Source organism: Lolium perenne, chromosome 7 (assembly GCF_019359855.2).
Source record: "Lolium perenne isolate Kyuss_39 chromosome 7, Kyuss_2.0, whole genome shotgun sequence".
Classification (NCBI taxonomy): domain Eukaryota; kingdom Viridiplantae; phylum Streptophyta; class Magnoliopsida; order Poales; family Poaceae; genus Lolium; species Lolium perenne.
In genome coordinates this window covers 32,506,030-32,520,728 of record NC_067250.2, presented here as the reverse complement: position 1 = coordinate 32,520,728, position 14,699 = coordinate 32,506,030, and the positions used below count along the sequence as shown (strand labels likewise).

At 41.6% G+C, this 14,699-nt stretch overlaps 1 long non-coding RNA gene across 1 annotated transcript; it reads left to right on the top strand.

Annotated features, from left to right (window-relative positions):
- Positions 1–7,183: 7,183 nt before the first annotated feature.
- LOC139833258 (uncharacterized) lies at positions 7,184–9,093 on the top strand. Its single transcript, XR_011748668.1, has 5 exons — positions 7,184–7,458; positions 7,547–7,643; positions 7,787–7,863; positions 8,732–8,822; positions 8,989–9,093. It is a non-coding gene; the product is annotated as an uncharacterized lncRNA (long non-coding RNA).
- The last annotated feature ends 5,606 nt before the right edge of the window (positions 9,094–14,699 follow it).

The following is a 14,699-nucleotide window of genomic DNA, read 5'->3' as shown; positions in this document are numbered from 1 at the left end:
GGCTCTTGTTGCTGCGGTAGACGATCACTTGCCACTTGCAAAAGCGCGTAGAAGATCTTGATCACGGTGCCACGATCGGGCAGCACCTCCGTACTCGGTCACACGTTCGGTGTTGATGAAGAAGACGTCCTTCTCCCCGTTACAGCGGGCAGCGGAAGTAGTAGCTCCTCCTTGAATCCGGCAGCACGACGGCATGGTGACGGTGGCGATGGAGATCTCCGGCGGAGCTTCGCTAAGCGTTGCGGGAGAGAGGGAGGAGGTGGGGCGGCTAGGGTTTGGGAGAGGGGGTGGCCGGCCACTTGAGGGGTGCGGCCAAGCTATGGCTTTGTGGTGGCCGGCCCCCTCCCCTATGCCCCTCATTATATAGGTGGAACCCCAAGTGTTGGACTACAAGTCTTCGAATAAGACCCCAACCCAAAACCTTCCATGTAGTAGGGAAACCTACCCAAAGTGGGACTCCCACCCAAGTGGGATTCCCACCCTTCCATGTGGGGGGGTGGCCGGCCACCTTGGACTCCCCCACTAGGGTTGGCTGGCCATGGGAGGTGGAGCCCCTTCGGGACTCCGCCTTCCAAAGTGATTTCTTCCGGACTTTTCTAGAACCTTCTAGAACCTTCCATAAATGCACCGGATCATTTCCAAACTTGGAATATGACTTCCTATATATGAATCTTATTCTCCGGACCATTCCGGAACTCCTCATGATGTCCGGTATCCCATCCGAGACTTCGAACAATACTTCGAACTCCATTTCATATTCAAGTTCTACTATTACAACATCAAACCTTAAGTGTGTCACCCTACGGTTCGCGAACTATGTGGACATGGTTGAGAACTCTCTCCGACCAATAACCAATAGCGGGATCTGGAGATCCATAATGGCTCCCACATATTCAACGATGACTTTAGTGATCGAATGAACCATTCACATACGATACCAATTCCCTTTGTCACGCGATATTTTACTTGTCCGAGGTTTGATCATCGGTATCTCTCTATACATTGTTCAAACTCGTCTCCTGACAAGTACTCTTTACTCGTACCGTGGTATGTGGTCTCTTATGAACTTATTCATATGCTTGCAAGACATTAGATGACATTCCACCGAGAGGGCCCAGAGTATATCTATCCGTCAACGGGATGGACAAATCCCACTGTTGATCCATATGCCTCAACTCATACTTTCCGGATACTCAATCCCACCTTTATAACCACCCATTTACGCAGTGGAATTTGATGTAATCAAAGTACCTTTCCAGTATAAGTGATTTACATGATCTCATGGTCATAAGGACTAGGTAACTATGTATCGAAAGCTTATAGCAAATAACTTAATGACGTGATCTTATGCTACGCTTAATTGGGTGTGTCCATTACATCATTCGTACAATGATATAACCTTGTTATTAATAACATCCAATGTTCATGATTATGAAACTAATCATCTATTAATCAACAAGCTAGTTAAGAGGCATACTAGGGACTCATTGTTGTTTACATAACACACATGTATCAATGTTTCGGTTAATACAATTATAGCATGGTATATAAACATTTATCATAAACACAAAGATATATAATAACCACTTTTATTATTGCCTCTTGGGAATATCTCCAACAATCTCCCACTTGCACTAGAGTCAATAATCTAGATTACATTGTAAGGTACCTAACACCCATGGCATTCTGGTGTTGGTCATGCTTTGCCCTAGGGAGAGCTTTAGTCAACGGATCTGCTACATTCAGATCAGTGTGTACTTTGCAAATCTTTACTTCTCCATCTTCGATGTACTCGCGAATCGAATGATAACGCAGCTTGATATGCTTCAGCCTCTTGTGTGACCTTGGTTCTTGTGCATTGGTGATGGCACCCATGTTGTCACAGTAGATGACTAGTGGGTCCAATGCACTAGGAACCACACCGAGCTCTACAATGAACCTCTTCATCCATACCGCTTCTGATGAAGCCTCTGAAGCCGCTATGTACTCCGATTATGTTGAAGACTTCGCCACCGTGCACTGCTTTGAGCTTGCCCAGCTTACTGCAGCACCATTCAATATAAACACGTACCCAGACTGTGACTTAGAGTCATCAGGATCAGTGTTCCAACTTGCATCGGTGTAACTGGTTACAACGAGCTCTTGGTCACCTCCATAACAAAGAAACATATCCTTAGTTCTTTTCAAGTACTTTAGGATATTCTTGACCGCTGTCCAGTGTTCCATTCCTGGATCACTTTGATATCTGCTAGTCAAACTGACAACATGTGCTATATCCGGTCTAGTACATAGCATGACATACATGATAGAGCCTACTGCCGAGGCATAGGGGATCTGACTCATCCTTTCTCTTTCTTCTGCCGTAGCCGGTCCTTGAGTCTTACTCAAGACCTTGCCTGGTAACATAGGTAAGAATCCTTTCTTATTTTCGTCCATTCTAAACTTCTTTAGAATCTTGTCCAGGTATGTACTTTGTGATAGCCCTATTAGGCGTCTTGATCTATCTCTATAAATCTTGATGCCTAATATATACGATGCTTCACCAAGGTCTTTCATTGAAAAACTATTATTCAAATAACCTTTTACACTGCTTAATAGTTCTATATCATTCCCAATCAATAATATGTCATCTACATATAATATCAGGAATGCTACAGAGCTCCCACTCACTTTCTTGTAAATACAGGCCTCTCCATGACACTGTATAAACCCGAAGTCTTTGATCACCTTATCAAAGCGTCGGTTCCAACTTCTCGATGCTTGCTTCAATCCATAAATTGAACGCTGAAGTTTGCATACTTTGTCAGCATTTTTAGGATCGACAAAACCTTTGGGTTATACCATATACAACTCTTCCTCAATGTCTCCATTAAGGAACGCCGTTTTGACATCCATATGCCAAATCTCATAATCGAAAAATGCAGCTATTGCTAACAAAATTCTCACAGATTTTAGCTTCGCTACAGGTGAGAAAGTCTCATCGTAGTCAACACCTTGAATTTGTCAGAAACCCTTTGCGACAAGTCGAGCTTTATAGACAGTAATATTACCATCAGCATCTGTTTTTCTCTTGAAGATCCATTTATTCTCGACAGCCTTTCGGCTATCAGGTAAGTCTACCAAAGTCCATACTTTGTTATCATACATGGATCCTATTTCGGATTTCATGGCTTCTTGCCATTTGTTGGAATCTGGGCTCATCATCGCTTCTTCATACGTCGCAGGGTCCTCATCATTGTTGTCCACAATCATGACATTTGGACAAGGATCATACCAATCAGGAGTGGCACGTTCCCTTGTCGATCTGCGAGGTTCAGTAGCTATCTCGTTTGAAGTTTCATGATCATTATCATTAGCTTCCTCTGTTGTCGGTGTAGGCGGCACAGGAACAACTTCCGGTACTGCGCTACTCTGATCAACTAGTGAAGATTCATCAATCTCATCGAGTTCTACTTTTCTTCTAATCACTTCTTTAGTGAGAAATTCTTTCTCAAGAAAGGTTCCGTTCTTAACAACAAAGATTTTGCCTTCGGATCTGTGATAGAAAGTGTACCCTATAGTTTCCTTAGGGTATCCTATGAAGACGCATTTCTCCGCTTTGGGTTCTAGCTTGTCCGGTTGTAACTTATTTACATAGGCTTCGCAACCCCAAACTTTAAGGAACGACAGCTTAGGTTTCTTATTAAACCATAATTCATACGGTGTCGTTTCAATGGATTTTGATTGTGCTCTATTTAAAGTGAATGCGGCTGTCTCTAATGCATAACTCCAAAATGATAACGACAAATCAGTAAGAGACATCATAGAATGAACCATATCTAAGAGAGTTCGATTACGATGTTCGGACACACCGTTTCGTTGTGGTGTTCCCGGCGGTGTCAATTGTGAAAGTACTCCGCATTTCTTTAAATGCATGTCAAAATCATAACTCAGATATGATTGTGGTGTTCCCGGCGGTGTCAATTGTCTCTGGTTATGATTGTATGGGTGTCACATGCAATGATAGGATTAACGAAAAGGCTCTAACTCTAGCCCGTTAGCAGTTGTTTTTCAACCATCAGAGGAACTAACCCTACCCTGATCTACGCTAACTTCCTTCAAGATCACCTGGAGCATCTCCACTACGCCAAGAAAGAAGAAGCCCTACCTTCAAGAGTGACTGCACCTCTGCGAGAAGACCTACAAACTTGGTCCGACCTTGGAGTATAATCGCGCTAACCTCAAGGATATCTTCTTGAAATCACCCTCTAACACACCGTCTAACAAGCTGAGAAGACAATAGCGTCAAAGCCAAGCTACATCACATGGTTTATCTGGTCCTCATCAAGTGAAGCTCATGAAGATACCGGGAGACTCGAGATTAAGTGTAAACGGCCCGCTCACTTCTTAACCGGTCAACACCGACCCTCAAGCTGAAGATTGTCTTCGACAACCTCTGTTGCTGTTTCATATGGATACCAACTAGATGTTTCATCAACTTACTAACTCGCCGCGCGTCCCATATGGCTCAGTTAACACCGTGAGTGCCTCTTGAAGTGGTGGTCTGCACGTCGCCCCCGAAGATTCATCAACTGAACATGGAAGATCGACGACTTCTTCAGAAGCCCCCGACATGACCGCAAGGCAGACGCTCTGAGTTTTTCCGAAAGCCCGATGAAAAATCTTAAGGGTGGAAGACTTCATCTTCCACTAAAAGATTGGAGCTAACCCTAACATTTTAAACCTTTCTAACACACCGTTGGAAACGTGGGATGCACTAACCCCTCTTGAAGCCGTGGACTACACAACTTTTTCAGAAGAAGTTCGACTCAAGACGAGAGATCAATGACTCCTCCAAAAGCGCCTGACAAGACCCGTGGCTGAGGCTCTAAGTTTTCAGGAACCCCGCTGAACAATTTTAAGGGTGGAAGACTTCGTCTTCCACTAAATTTAAGCTAACTCTCCTAAAAATCATGAACCCCGCTAGGATCGTTAAGAAGCTACAGATCCAACATCTGCACGGAGTAGTCAACCTCTTCATGAAGCTCGCCATCGACAGAAATCCATCAAGTCTGATAGAAGATGAAGCAAAGACCTTCTCTACAATGGCACATCTACAGAAGAATGGAATCTAACTTTAGTTAAAATTTACAACCCCTCTAGTTCTACGCTCAGTAATCTCGGGACGAGATTATTTTAAGGGTGGAAGATCTGTAACACCCCAACTTTTGCAACCTTGATTAATTGTCCTTAATGCAAAAAAATCAGGGGGAACAAAAAAACTTTTTCTTTAAGCCAATTAGATGAATTGCCTTGATCTGTCTGTTAAGATGAATTGCTTTGATCTGTTGGAAGATGTATTGTCTTGTTTTGCCTGTTGAGTTTTGTCTTGAGCTGCTTCAAAGAACAACACCTCTAGTGGTCAGACATACAACTCACCTAATAAAACACATGTGTGACTTAGGTAAAATTGTTTTCCTTTTTACTACATCAAACTCTTCTTCTGATGGTAACATGAGTGTGCCATCATGATCTTCCTCTTTGTGGTACAAGATAGCTCAATCATGCTTAATTCAAAACTTGGGATCATCTACCCCTAGCTACATCCCTCTCTTATACCCACTCATCCTTGTTGGTTTTGAGGCCATGTCGACCATCTGTGTTGACATGCTTAAAATGTCCAGACTTTGGCAATTGATCTCTAAGCACCCACAACTGTTATTGTTGATCTCAGTGCATGGATCCCATCTATGCAATACCCTCTTCGACCTCCACGTCCTGCATGTCTCAGTCAATCCTTGCAACTCATATACTCAACTTGATCTGGTATCCTATCCCATGTTCCAGCACCAGATCACTTCTTCCTCTTTTACCTCTTGTTTTTATTTTTATTCAAGTTTAATGTTCACAAAACCAAGAGTGGGAATGATGGGTACATTTTGTTGCCACCATCTACCCTTGAGAACACTTCTCCCTAAATTAGTTTTCTTTCTCAAAAACCCAATTGATTTTCCTTCTCTAGTTTCATCACAAAACTACCTCTAGTTTTATTAAATCTTTTCAAGATATTTCTTCAAAGAAAACAAAGAACTGAAATGGGTTTTGTTTTTCATCCCATTTCTACCAAGCACTGATTTCTAAAACATTACTCTCTATTTTGCTTTGTTTTTAACAAAAGGCTTGTTTATGGTACCTATACCATTTCTTGTTTACTTTAAAATTGAGAAAACTCTACTTTACTTGAGAAAGTAAGTAGAATATTTTGAACTCCTATGTTCCAACTAGTTTTCTCCCAACATCTTCAAGATTCCATTTCACTTGGGTTCATTCCCAATTGTCTCTAGACAATTGAGGTGTGTCCCATACCTTTCAATTAAACTCTTTTTCAAATGGCAACCCTTGCACATCTTATGCACATCTCTGATCCACCACATTGTATCCCCTCCATCCTCCAATTCTTGATCAAATGGATAATCATTTGATACTCTCCAACCACTTCCAATTGACCTCTCATTGTAGAGTACTTTATATTCTCTTCCATCATCACCTTGATCTCATAAATTGATGATTTATGTCAATATATTCATCCTTGTGAGTATATGGATACTTCACTCACCATCTCTCTTAATCTTGCTCTATCATTGGCTAAGCCACCATCACCATCCCATCTACCTTGACATGCTCATGCATTGTTGCATGTGGTCAACCCCAATATTTCCAAGTTTGAATTCAAATGAAAACTTCTATTCATTAACTCTACCTTGGGAACTATCTTCATCATAAGTTGGTCTCCACCAAAGTGGTGAAGATTATTCTCATGGCACATGTCACCTTCATACCCCTTTTTTATCTATATGCATCTACTCCTATTTTTATCATTATCAAAGTCACTCATTGGCATTATCTTCTCAACATCATGCCTTGGTCTATACACGTGAATGTTGTGCACCTCTCTCATTGTTCACTTGTGTTTGGCAAAAATGGAGCCGGCCATTGTGTTGGCATGACAATTTTGGCCAGCCATTGTGCTCCTCATTTTCTTCTCTTGCAAGCCTTGCCTCCCAACTACCCCAACAATTAAATGGGCAGCCACCCACCTTGGCCAATCAAAAAAAGGAGGCAGCCACCCCTCTCCCTCTATATAAAGAGCTTGGCCGGCCACCCCCTTCACCTTTGGCTCTCATTTCTCTTCCTCCATTCCCTCACACTCTCCTCCACCACTTCCCCACGAAATGCTGCTGTCCCTTGCTTGCATGGCCGGCCATGGCCATGGAAAGCCACCAAGATGGAGCTCCCCTCCTTCCTCAAGCTCATCCTCACCATGAGAGCATCTCTCTCACTCTCTTCTCCCCTAACCTTTGATGAATCCAGCTCCCTTTCTCTTCTCCCCTCTCACAAGATTGGATCTTGATGCAGGTGCATGTTGGTCCAAGCATGGAGAAGGTTGAGCTATCCTCAGATCTGAAGTTCTTGAGCAAAGTTCGTCCAAAACCTTGCAGTAATTTCTGTATCTTGCTGTTTCAGATTCTGGTACGAACTTGTAAAATCCGCCAAATCTTGTGTGCAGATCCAAATTGAGTGATTCAAAGTTCCACAGATAGGTATTGAAAAGATCTACAACTAGGCGTTGATCTCATCCTCAAATTCGTTACGGATTTTTCATGGTAAATAAAGTTCTGCAAACATGCAGAATCACTGTTTGTTAGATTTCTTCCGTTTTACAAAACCTTTTTGAGCAAACTCAACTGCACTTGAAAGCCATCTCCCGTACCTTCGGTTGACCTCCTGAAACTGAAATGGTTCGCAGATCAAGATCTGGTCAGATCTGACTTTGTCGAATTAAACCAGGAGCTTGGAAACTAATTTTTGAATGAAACCAACTGGGTAAGAACCACCTATTCAATACCTTTCAGATGCAGCAGACCTCATATTTTTGTGATTTGTGTATGATTTTTGGTGAATTAAACTTGTTCTGTGAGTTCTGCAGACATGGCTGTTAGATATTAATTCATCAAAAATCCATTTTGAACCTAATTGAGTGATTCCAATTCTGTAGGATTACTGAATGTTTTCTTAATCATCTCAAACAAGTTTCAAACCTTTATCTGTTCTGCAACTCCATAGTTAAAGCAAATGGTGAAAACATGTAGTAAACTTGTAAATCCATTTGTGAGAGTTTCAGAAACAATTTGAACCCAAATCCAATTGTGTGTGAATCTTTGTTTAAATATCTTTCAAATGCCAGTGGCCTCATATTTTTAGGATTTTTCTACGATTTATGGCTTACAGATCTTGTTTTACGTACGATCAGATTCAAAGAAATTCCTAAAATTGTAGGTTTAATATTTTTGGGTGATTACAATTGGGTTAGTCTTGTATTAGTACTGGCCATCTAGGAAAAATATTATTAGTCTCTGTTCATACATATTTGTTGCTGTTAGTAATGTTTATGTGTGACATGCATTGTTGAAACAAAACTTTTCGGTTTATCTAAAACCCTTGACCAACTCTTTTTAGTAGAGGTGGGCAACCTTTGTTTTATGCTTGCAAAACAAAACCTCTGCAACCTAACATTAGCTCTTTTGTTTTGCTTAAGTTTCCAAATGATGTGGAATATGGTTTGCTTCCTATTTTGGTTGTAGTGTTATGGGAACAAATTAAGTTAGGAAAACTGTTTTCTACTTTTCCAAAAATGTTTGAAAATGCTTTGTGAATGTATTTGATGTCAAACTAATGCACTTGTCCTCTTTAGGATGTTATCTACCAGGGGATATTTGGTTTATACCATGGTGATACCCGAGAGAGGCAATTGCTAAGTTGTGATGCACTCATACCTTTACTAGGTAAATAAATGGGGTTTTCTAAACTAAAACTCTTAAAGTTGTTTTGTGGTATCTATAGGTCCTTAGTATGTTATACCTTGGCTGCATGGTTAGTTGTTGATTGATGAATGTTGTCTTGTTGATGCAATGTGATTGATTGTGTTCCTTTTATATTTTCCGGCGATAGATGCGAACAATTCCGGAGAAGAAGAAGTGGAATCGGACGAGGATTTTATTTATATTGTTGGGATTCTTATATTTATGGAGTTGAAGAGGTCCAGGGACAAATAAGCCAAGGCAAGCCATCTTTTGATCTCTGATTTGGTGTCTAGTTGGATGTCATTTGTTGATGTCCAAAGCACCTTAATTCTATGTGTGTTACTCTCTCTATTCATGTCATCTATGTGTGATTTTCAAGTGGGGAACTTCCTAGTGGTGATACTCCACTATTGTCTTTGTGATTATGGGATGCATGGTATCATGGCCGTGCTATTTCACTTGGTTATCTTGTATGCTCAACTTGAGCATGTTCCATCTCAAGATAGTAACTTACACCACATCCACCCTCTTTGTAGTATAGAGGTATCAATGTCATGATCTTGGCGTATTCTCAACTTGAGAGAAGTATGCCGTGTACCCATGGGAAAGTAGGTTGGATAGTGATACTCCACTATCTAACTTGTACACTTAGCACCACCAATCTGAAAATGTTTCCTCTTATGTTGTCATTATACATGCTTACCTTAAGCAAGTATGATCCTCTTTACGCCACTCACACATTCCCTCATGGGCGTGATGACCTTCATCTCGGCCATGGTGATGTTTTAGTTCCATTCATGAAACTATAGGATGGGAACCCCTCAAGGTTTACCTTGTTGTAAATGTTTTTGAAAACCTTGGGTGAGTTGGACTTACCCAAGTGTGTGTTTATGAAAGGAAAGGATCTTGGCAAAGATGGTTGAAAAGAAAATCTTGTTTCGAAAACTTTGGTGCCTAAGTATTCACCCGTGACAATTAACCCGCGCAACCACATTACCCTGGAGTGGGACGGGGCTTAGCTCGTAGTTTGTTCTTCTTAACATGGGACACCGCACAACTATATAAGGGTAAGGTTACCCCTGAATCCGGATTGTCGTTGGTGGAGACAATAGTATAACGGGAGGCCTTCGGGGCTGACCCGTCCGAAGACACTATGGGTCTCCTGGCAGCGGTGGAGCCACGCTCAAAGGAGGTGAGCTGCCACGGTGCCGGGGAGGTACATACTCCATAGGGTAGGATCCCGTGCTAAGTCGAATAGGCGAAAGGCTATGTCCGAGTTTTTGTCATGGCATAGTTGATATGCAGGGATGATGCCCACATGATAAACTCGCGGATCTTGTGGGGAAAGTGTGCAAACTCTGCAGAGTCAAATCTATTCGAATAGCCGTGTCCGCGGTCATGGACGGTTGGAATGGCTGTTGCTTAGCCTAATGTGTTTTGTTTATGAAAGTGTTTGACAAAGGAAAGAAATGAACTTGTTTTCGGAGTACCGGAAGGGTACGGAAATGGTTTGGTTGACCATATGGAGATGGTCGGAAAGGAAATAAATTGGGTTACCCCCATCCTAGTGTTTTATGTTGTAGAACTCTTTTGAAGTATCTTCTTCAATAAAGATATAGATATGTCATAGGATCTCTCTAGCATTCCCATCAAATGAGGTGGCGATATGCTAACTCTTCTTCAATAAAGATATAGATATGTCATAGGACTTCCCTAGCGTCCCCATCAATTGAGAGGGCGGTATGCTACCTTCCCTCTTATTAGGTTAGCATGATGTCTTTGAAAACACCATAGTATCCGCATCACTTGAGATGCCGGCATGCTATATCCACAAGAGAAACTGATCTTCTCATGCATGCTATATCCACAAGAGAAACTGATCTTCTCATGCATGCTATATCCATAAGAGAAAATATTCTCTCCCTCTTGTCTTCTCTAGTTAGACTTGTATTCACCTTCTTAGTGGTTTGCGAGTACAATTCCCAATGTACTCACGGCTTTGTCCCTGGCTATTTACTTGGCCAGACTTGGAGGAACACGACGGATGAAGAAGGAGTTGGCGACGTCTATGCGAGCTAGGAACGTCTTCTCAGTCAGTTGCCTGTAGGGTTATGGCAGATGACTTGGGTACTGCGCTGCTGAAGTGATGATGCTACTCTGATGTTTAGTTAGGCCCTCCGAGGCTATTATGTAAGTACTGGTCATGTGACCATATTGTAATTTTTCTTATTCCGCTTTGTAATGGATGGTGTAATTTGATATCAGTTCGGTTATGTGTTCACGCGCGCGATCATGGGATCGTGAATCGTATACATAACGGGGAATTTCGGACAGCTAGTCCGGGGTCCCCACTGTGCCGGTATCGAGCTATCCCGATCGTAGGAGACCTTAGTTAGCATGGACGTTAGTTAGGAAACAATTACTTGGGAAAAACTATTTATGAAACAAATTCTTTCTTTAGTCGGAAGCATAGCTTCTACTCCTCTTATTTCTTCAAGACTTCTAAATTCTTGTCTCTCCACTTGATTAAAATGTTTGAAATTTTGTTTTACTCTATTGTCTAATCCATTTCAAACCTACATGATTGGACGATGTCCCTGACTCAGACCCGGAGACTCGAAGTCAAAGATGGATCAACCTTTTATGAAGTCTCACGTATCTCCAACAACAACTACTGAAGATTGGAGGCCGACTTAGTGTGCACATAAAAGAGATAATAATATCATGTCTTTGGTTATCACCAAAGTCTGTTAGGGAGCTGACCTTGTTCCTCCGTGGACTTGCACTTTTTGCAGTCATCAGGGATCAAGTCCTCAGTTTCTTGACTAGTAATTTTTAGGCCAGCCACGAGAAGATATCGACTTCGGGAGCACCTCAACAGCTACCTCTTCGAAGACCTCATGTTTCCGGGATGTCGAGACTAGAAGTTCTATACAGATTTCTCCTCCGCTTCAACATCAACGACTCAACACCCGGCCCCTTCACCACCAAATGCTACAAGGATCCAAGTTGAAGTCGATGCCAGCAAGATGAAGACGTCGACATATGTGACCAACCCCAAACCTATAGGATGGATAGGAAAAACTCAATCGCTTCGATTGAGCTACCCCCACGTGTTAGGTATCTCTAGATACTTAGAGTGCTTTGTTTGGTATGCTGATTGCTTGTAGTTCCCTAACGTGCTGCCTTGAGTGTTTGTATCTGTTTGTTGTGTGCATGTATGTCTTGCTATTTAGACGTTCCCGCCCTTTTTAATTGTTTGGAATTTGTAAAACAGAAATTAAAAATGGAAATCTGCCACTGTTTTGCTAATAAAAATAGTTTGGTAGCTCCGATTGATGTGATTCCAATTGCACCAGAACCAGTATGAAATTATCTTTCAGATGCCACTGACCTTGTAGTTTTAGGATTTTTGTGCGATTTTTAATAAATAAAACTTGATCACTGCTTCTGGTTAGTATTTTGAGTCTCAAAAATTGAAAAATAAATATTTTTGAATGGTTCCAATTGTGTTGATCTTGTTTTGTTACGGTGCATATAGGAAAAATACCAGTAGCCTCTGTTAGTGATATTTTGTCTCTGGTTATGATTGTATGGGTGTCACATGCAATGATAGGATTAACGAAAAGGCTCTAACTCTAGCCCGTTAGCAGTTGTTTTTCAACCATTCAGAGGAACTAACCCTACCCTGATCTACGCTAACTTCCTTCAAGATCACCTGGAGCATCTCCACTACGCCAAGAAAGAAGAAGCCCTACCTTCAAGAGTGACTGCACCTCTGCGAGAAGACCTACAAACTTGGTCCGACCTTGAGTATAATCGCGCTAACCTCAAGGATATCTTCTTGAAATCACCCTCTAACACACCGTCTAACAAGCTGAGAAGACAATAGCGTCAAAGCCAAGCTACATCACATGGTTTATCTGGTCCTCATCAAGTGAAGCTCATGAAGATACCGGGAGACTCGAGATTAAGTGTAAACGGCCCGCTCACTTCTTAACCGGTCAACACCGACCCTCAAGCTGAAGATTGTCTTCGACGACCTCTGTTGCTGTTTCATATGGATACCAACTAGATGTTTCATCAACTTACTAACTCGCCGCGCGTCCCATATGGCTCAGTTAACACCATGAGTGCCTCTTGAAGTGGTGGTCTGCACGTCGCCCCCGAAGATTCATCAACTGAACAAGGAAGATCGACGACTTCTTCAGAAGCCCCCGACATGACCGCAAGGCAGACGCTCTGAGTTTTTCCGAAAGCCCGATGAAAAATCTTAAGGGTGGAAGACTTCGTCTTCCACTAAAAGATTGGAGCTAACCCTAACATTTTAAACCTTTCTAACACACCGTTGGAAACGTGGGATGCACTAACCCCTCTTGAAGCCGTGGACTACACAACTTTCTCTGAAGAAGTTCGACTCAAGACGAGAGATCAATGACTCCTCCAAAAGCGCCTGACAAGACCCGTGGCTGAGGCTCTAAGTTTTCAGGAACCCCGCTGAACAATTTTAAGGGTGGAAGACTTCGTCTTCCACTAAATTTAAGCTAACTCTCCTAAAAATCATGAACCCCGCTAGGATCGTTAAGAAGCTACAGATCCAACATCTGCACGGAGTAGTCAACCTCTTCATGAAGCTCGCCATCGACAGAAATCCATCAAGTCTGATAGAAGATGAAGCAAAGACCTTCTCTACAATGGCACATCTACAGAAGAATGGAATCTAACTTTAGTTAAAATTTACAACCCCTCTAGTTCTACGCTCAGTAATCTCGGGACGAGATTATTTTAAGGGTGGAAGATCTGTAACACCCCAACTTTTGCAACCTTGATTAATTGTCCTTAATGCAAAAAAATCAGGGGGAACAAAAAAACTTTTTCTTTAAGCCAATTAGATGAATTGCCTTGATCTGTCTGTTAAGATGAATTGCTTTGATCTGTTGGAAGATGTATTGTCTTGTTTTGCCTGTTGAGTTTTGTCTTGAGCTGCTTCAAAGAACAACACCTCTAGTGGTCAGACATACAACTCACCTAATAAAACACATGTGTGACTTAGGTAAAATTGTTTTCCTTTTTACTACATCAAACTCTTCTTCTGATGGTAACATGAGTGTGCCATCATGATCTTCCTCTTTGTGGTACAAGATAGCTCAATCATACTTAATTCAAAACTTGGGATCATCTACCCCTAGCTACATCCCTCTCTTATACCCACTCATCCTTGTTGGTTTTGAGGCCATGTCGACCATCTGTGTTGACATGCTTAAAATGTCCAGACTTTGGCAATTGATCTCTAAGCACCCACAACTATTATTGTTGATCTCAGTGCATGGATCCCATCTATGCAATACCCTCTTCGACCTCCACGTCTTGCATGTCTCAGTCAATCCTTGCAACTCATATACTCAACTTGATCTGGTATCCTATCCCATGTTCCAGCACCAGATCACTTCTTCCTCTTTTACCTCTTGTTTTTATTTTTATTCAAGTTTAATGTTCACAAAACCAAGAGTGGGAATGATGGGTACATTTTGTTGCCACCATCTACCCTTGAGAACACTTCTCCGTAAATTAGTTTTCTTTCTCAAAAACCCAATTGATTTTCCTTCTCTAGTTTCATCACAAAACTACCTCTAGTTTTATTAAATCTTTTCAAGATATTTCTTCAAAGAAAACAAAGAACTGAAATGGGTTTTGTTTTTCATCCCATTTCTACCAAGCACTGATTTCTAAAACATTACTCTCTATTTTGCTTTGTTTTTAACAAAAGGCTTGTTTATGGTACCTATACCATTTCTTGTTTACTTTAAAATTGAGAAAACTCTACTTTACTTGAGAAAGTAAGTAGAATATTTTGAAATC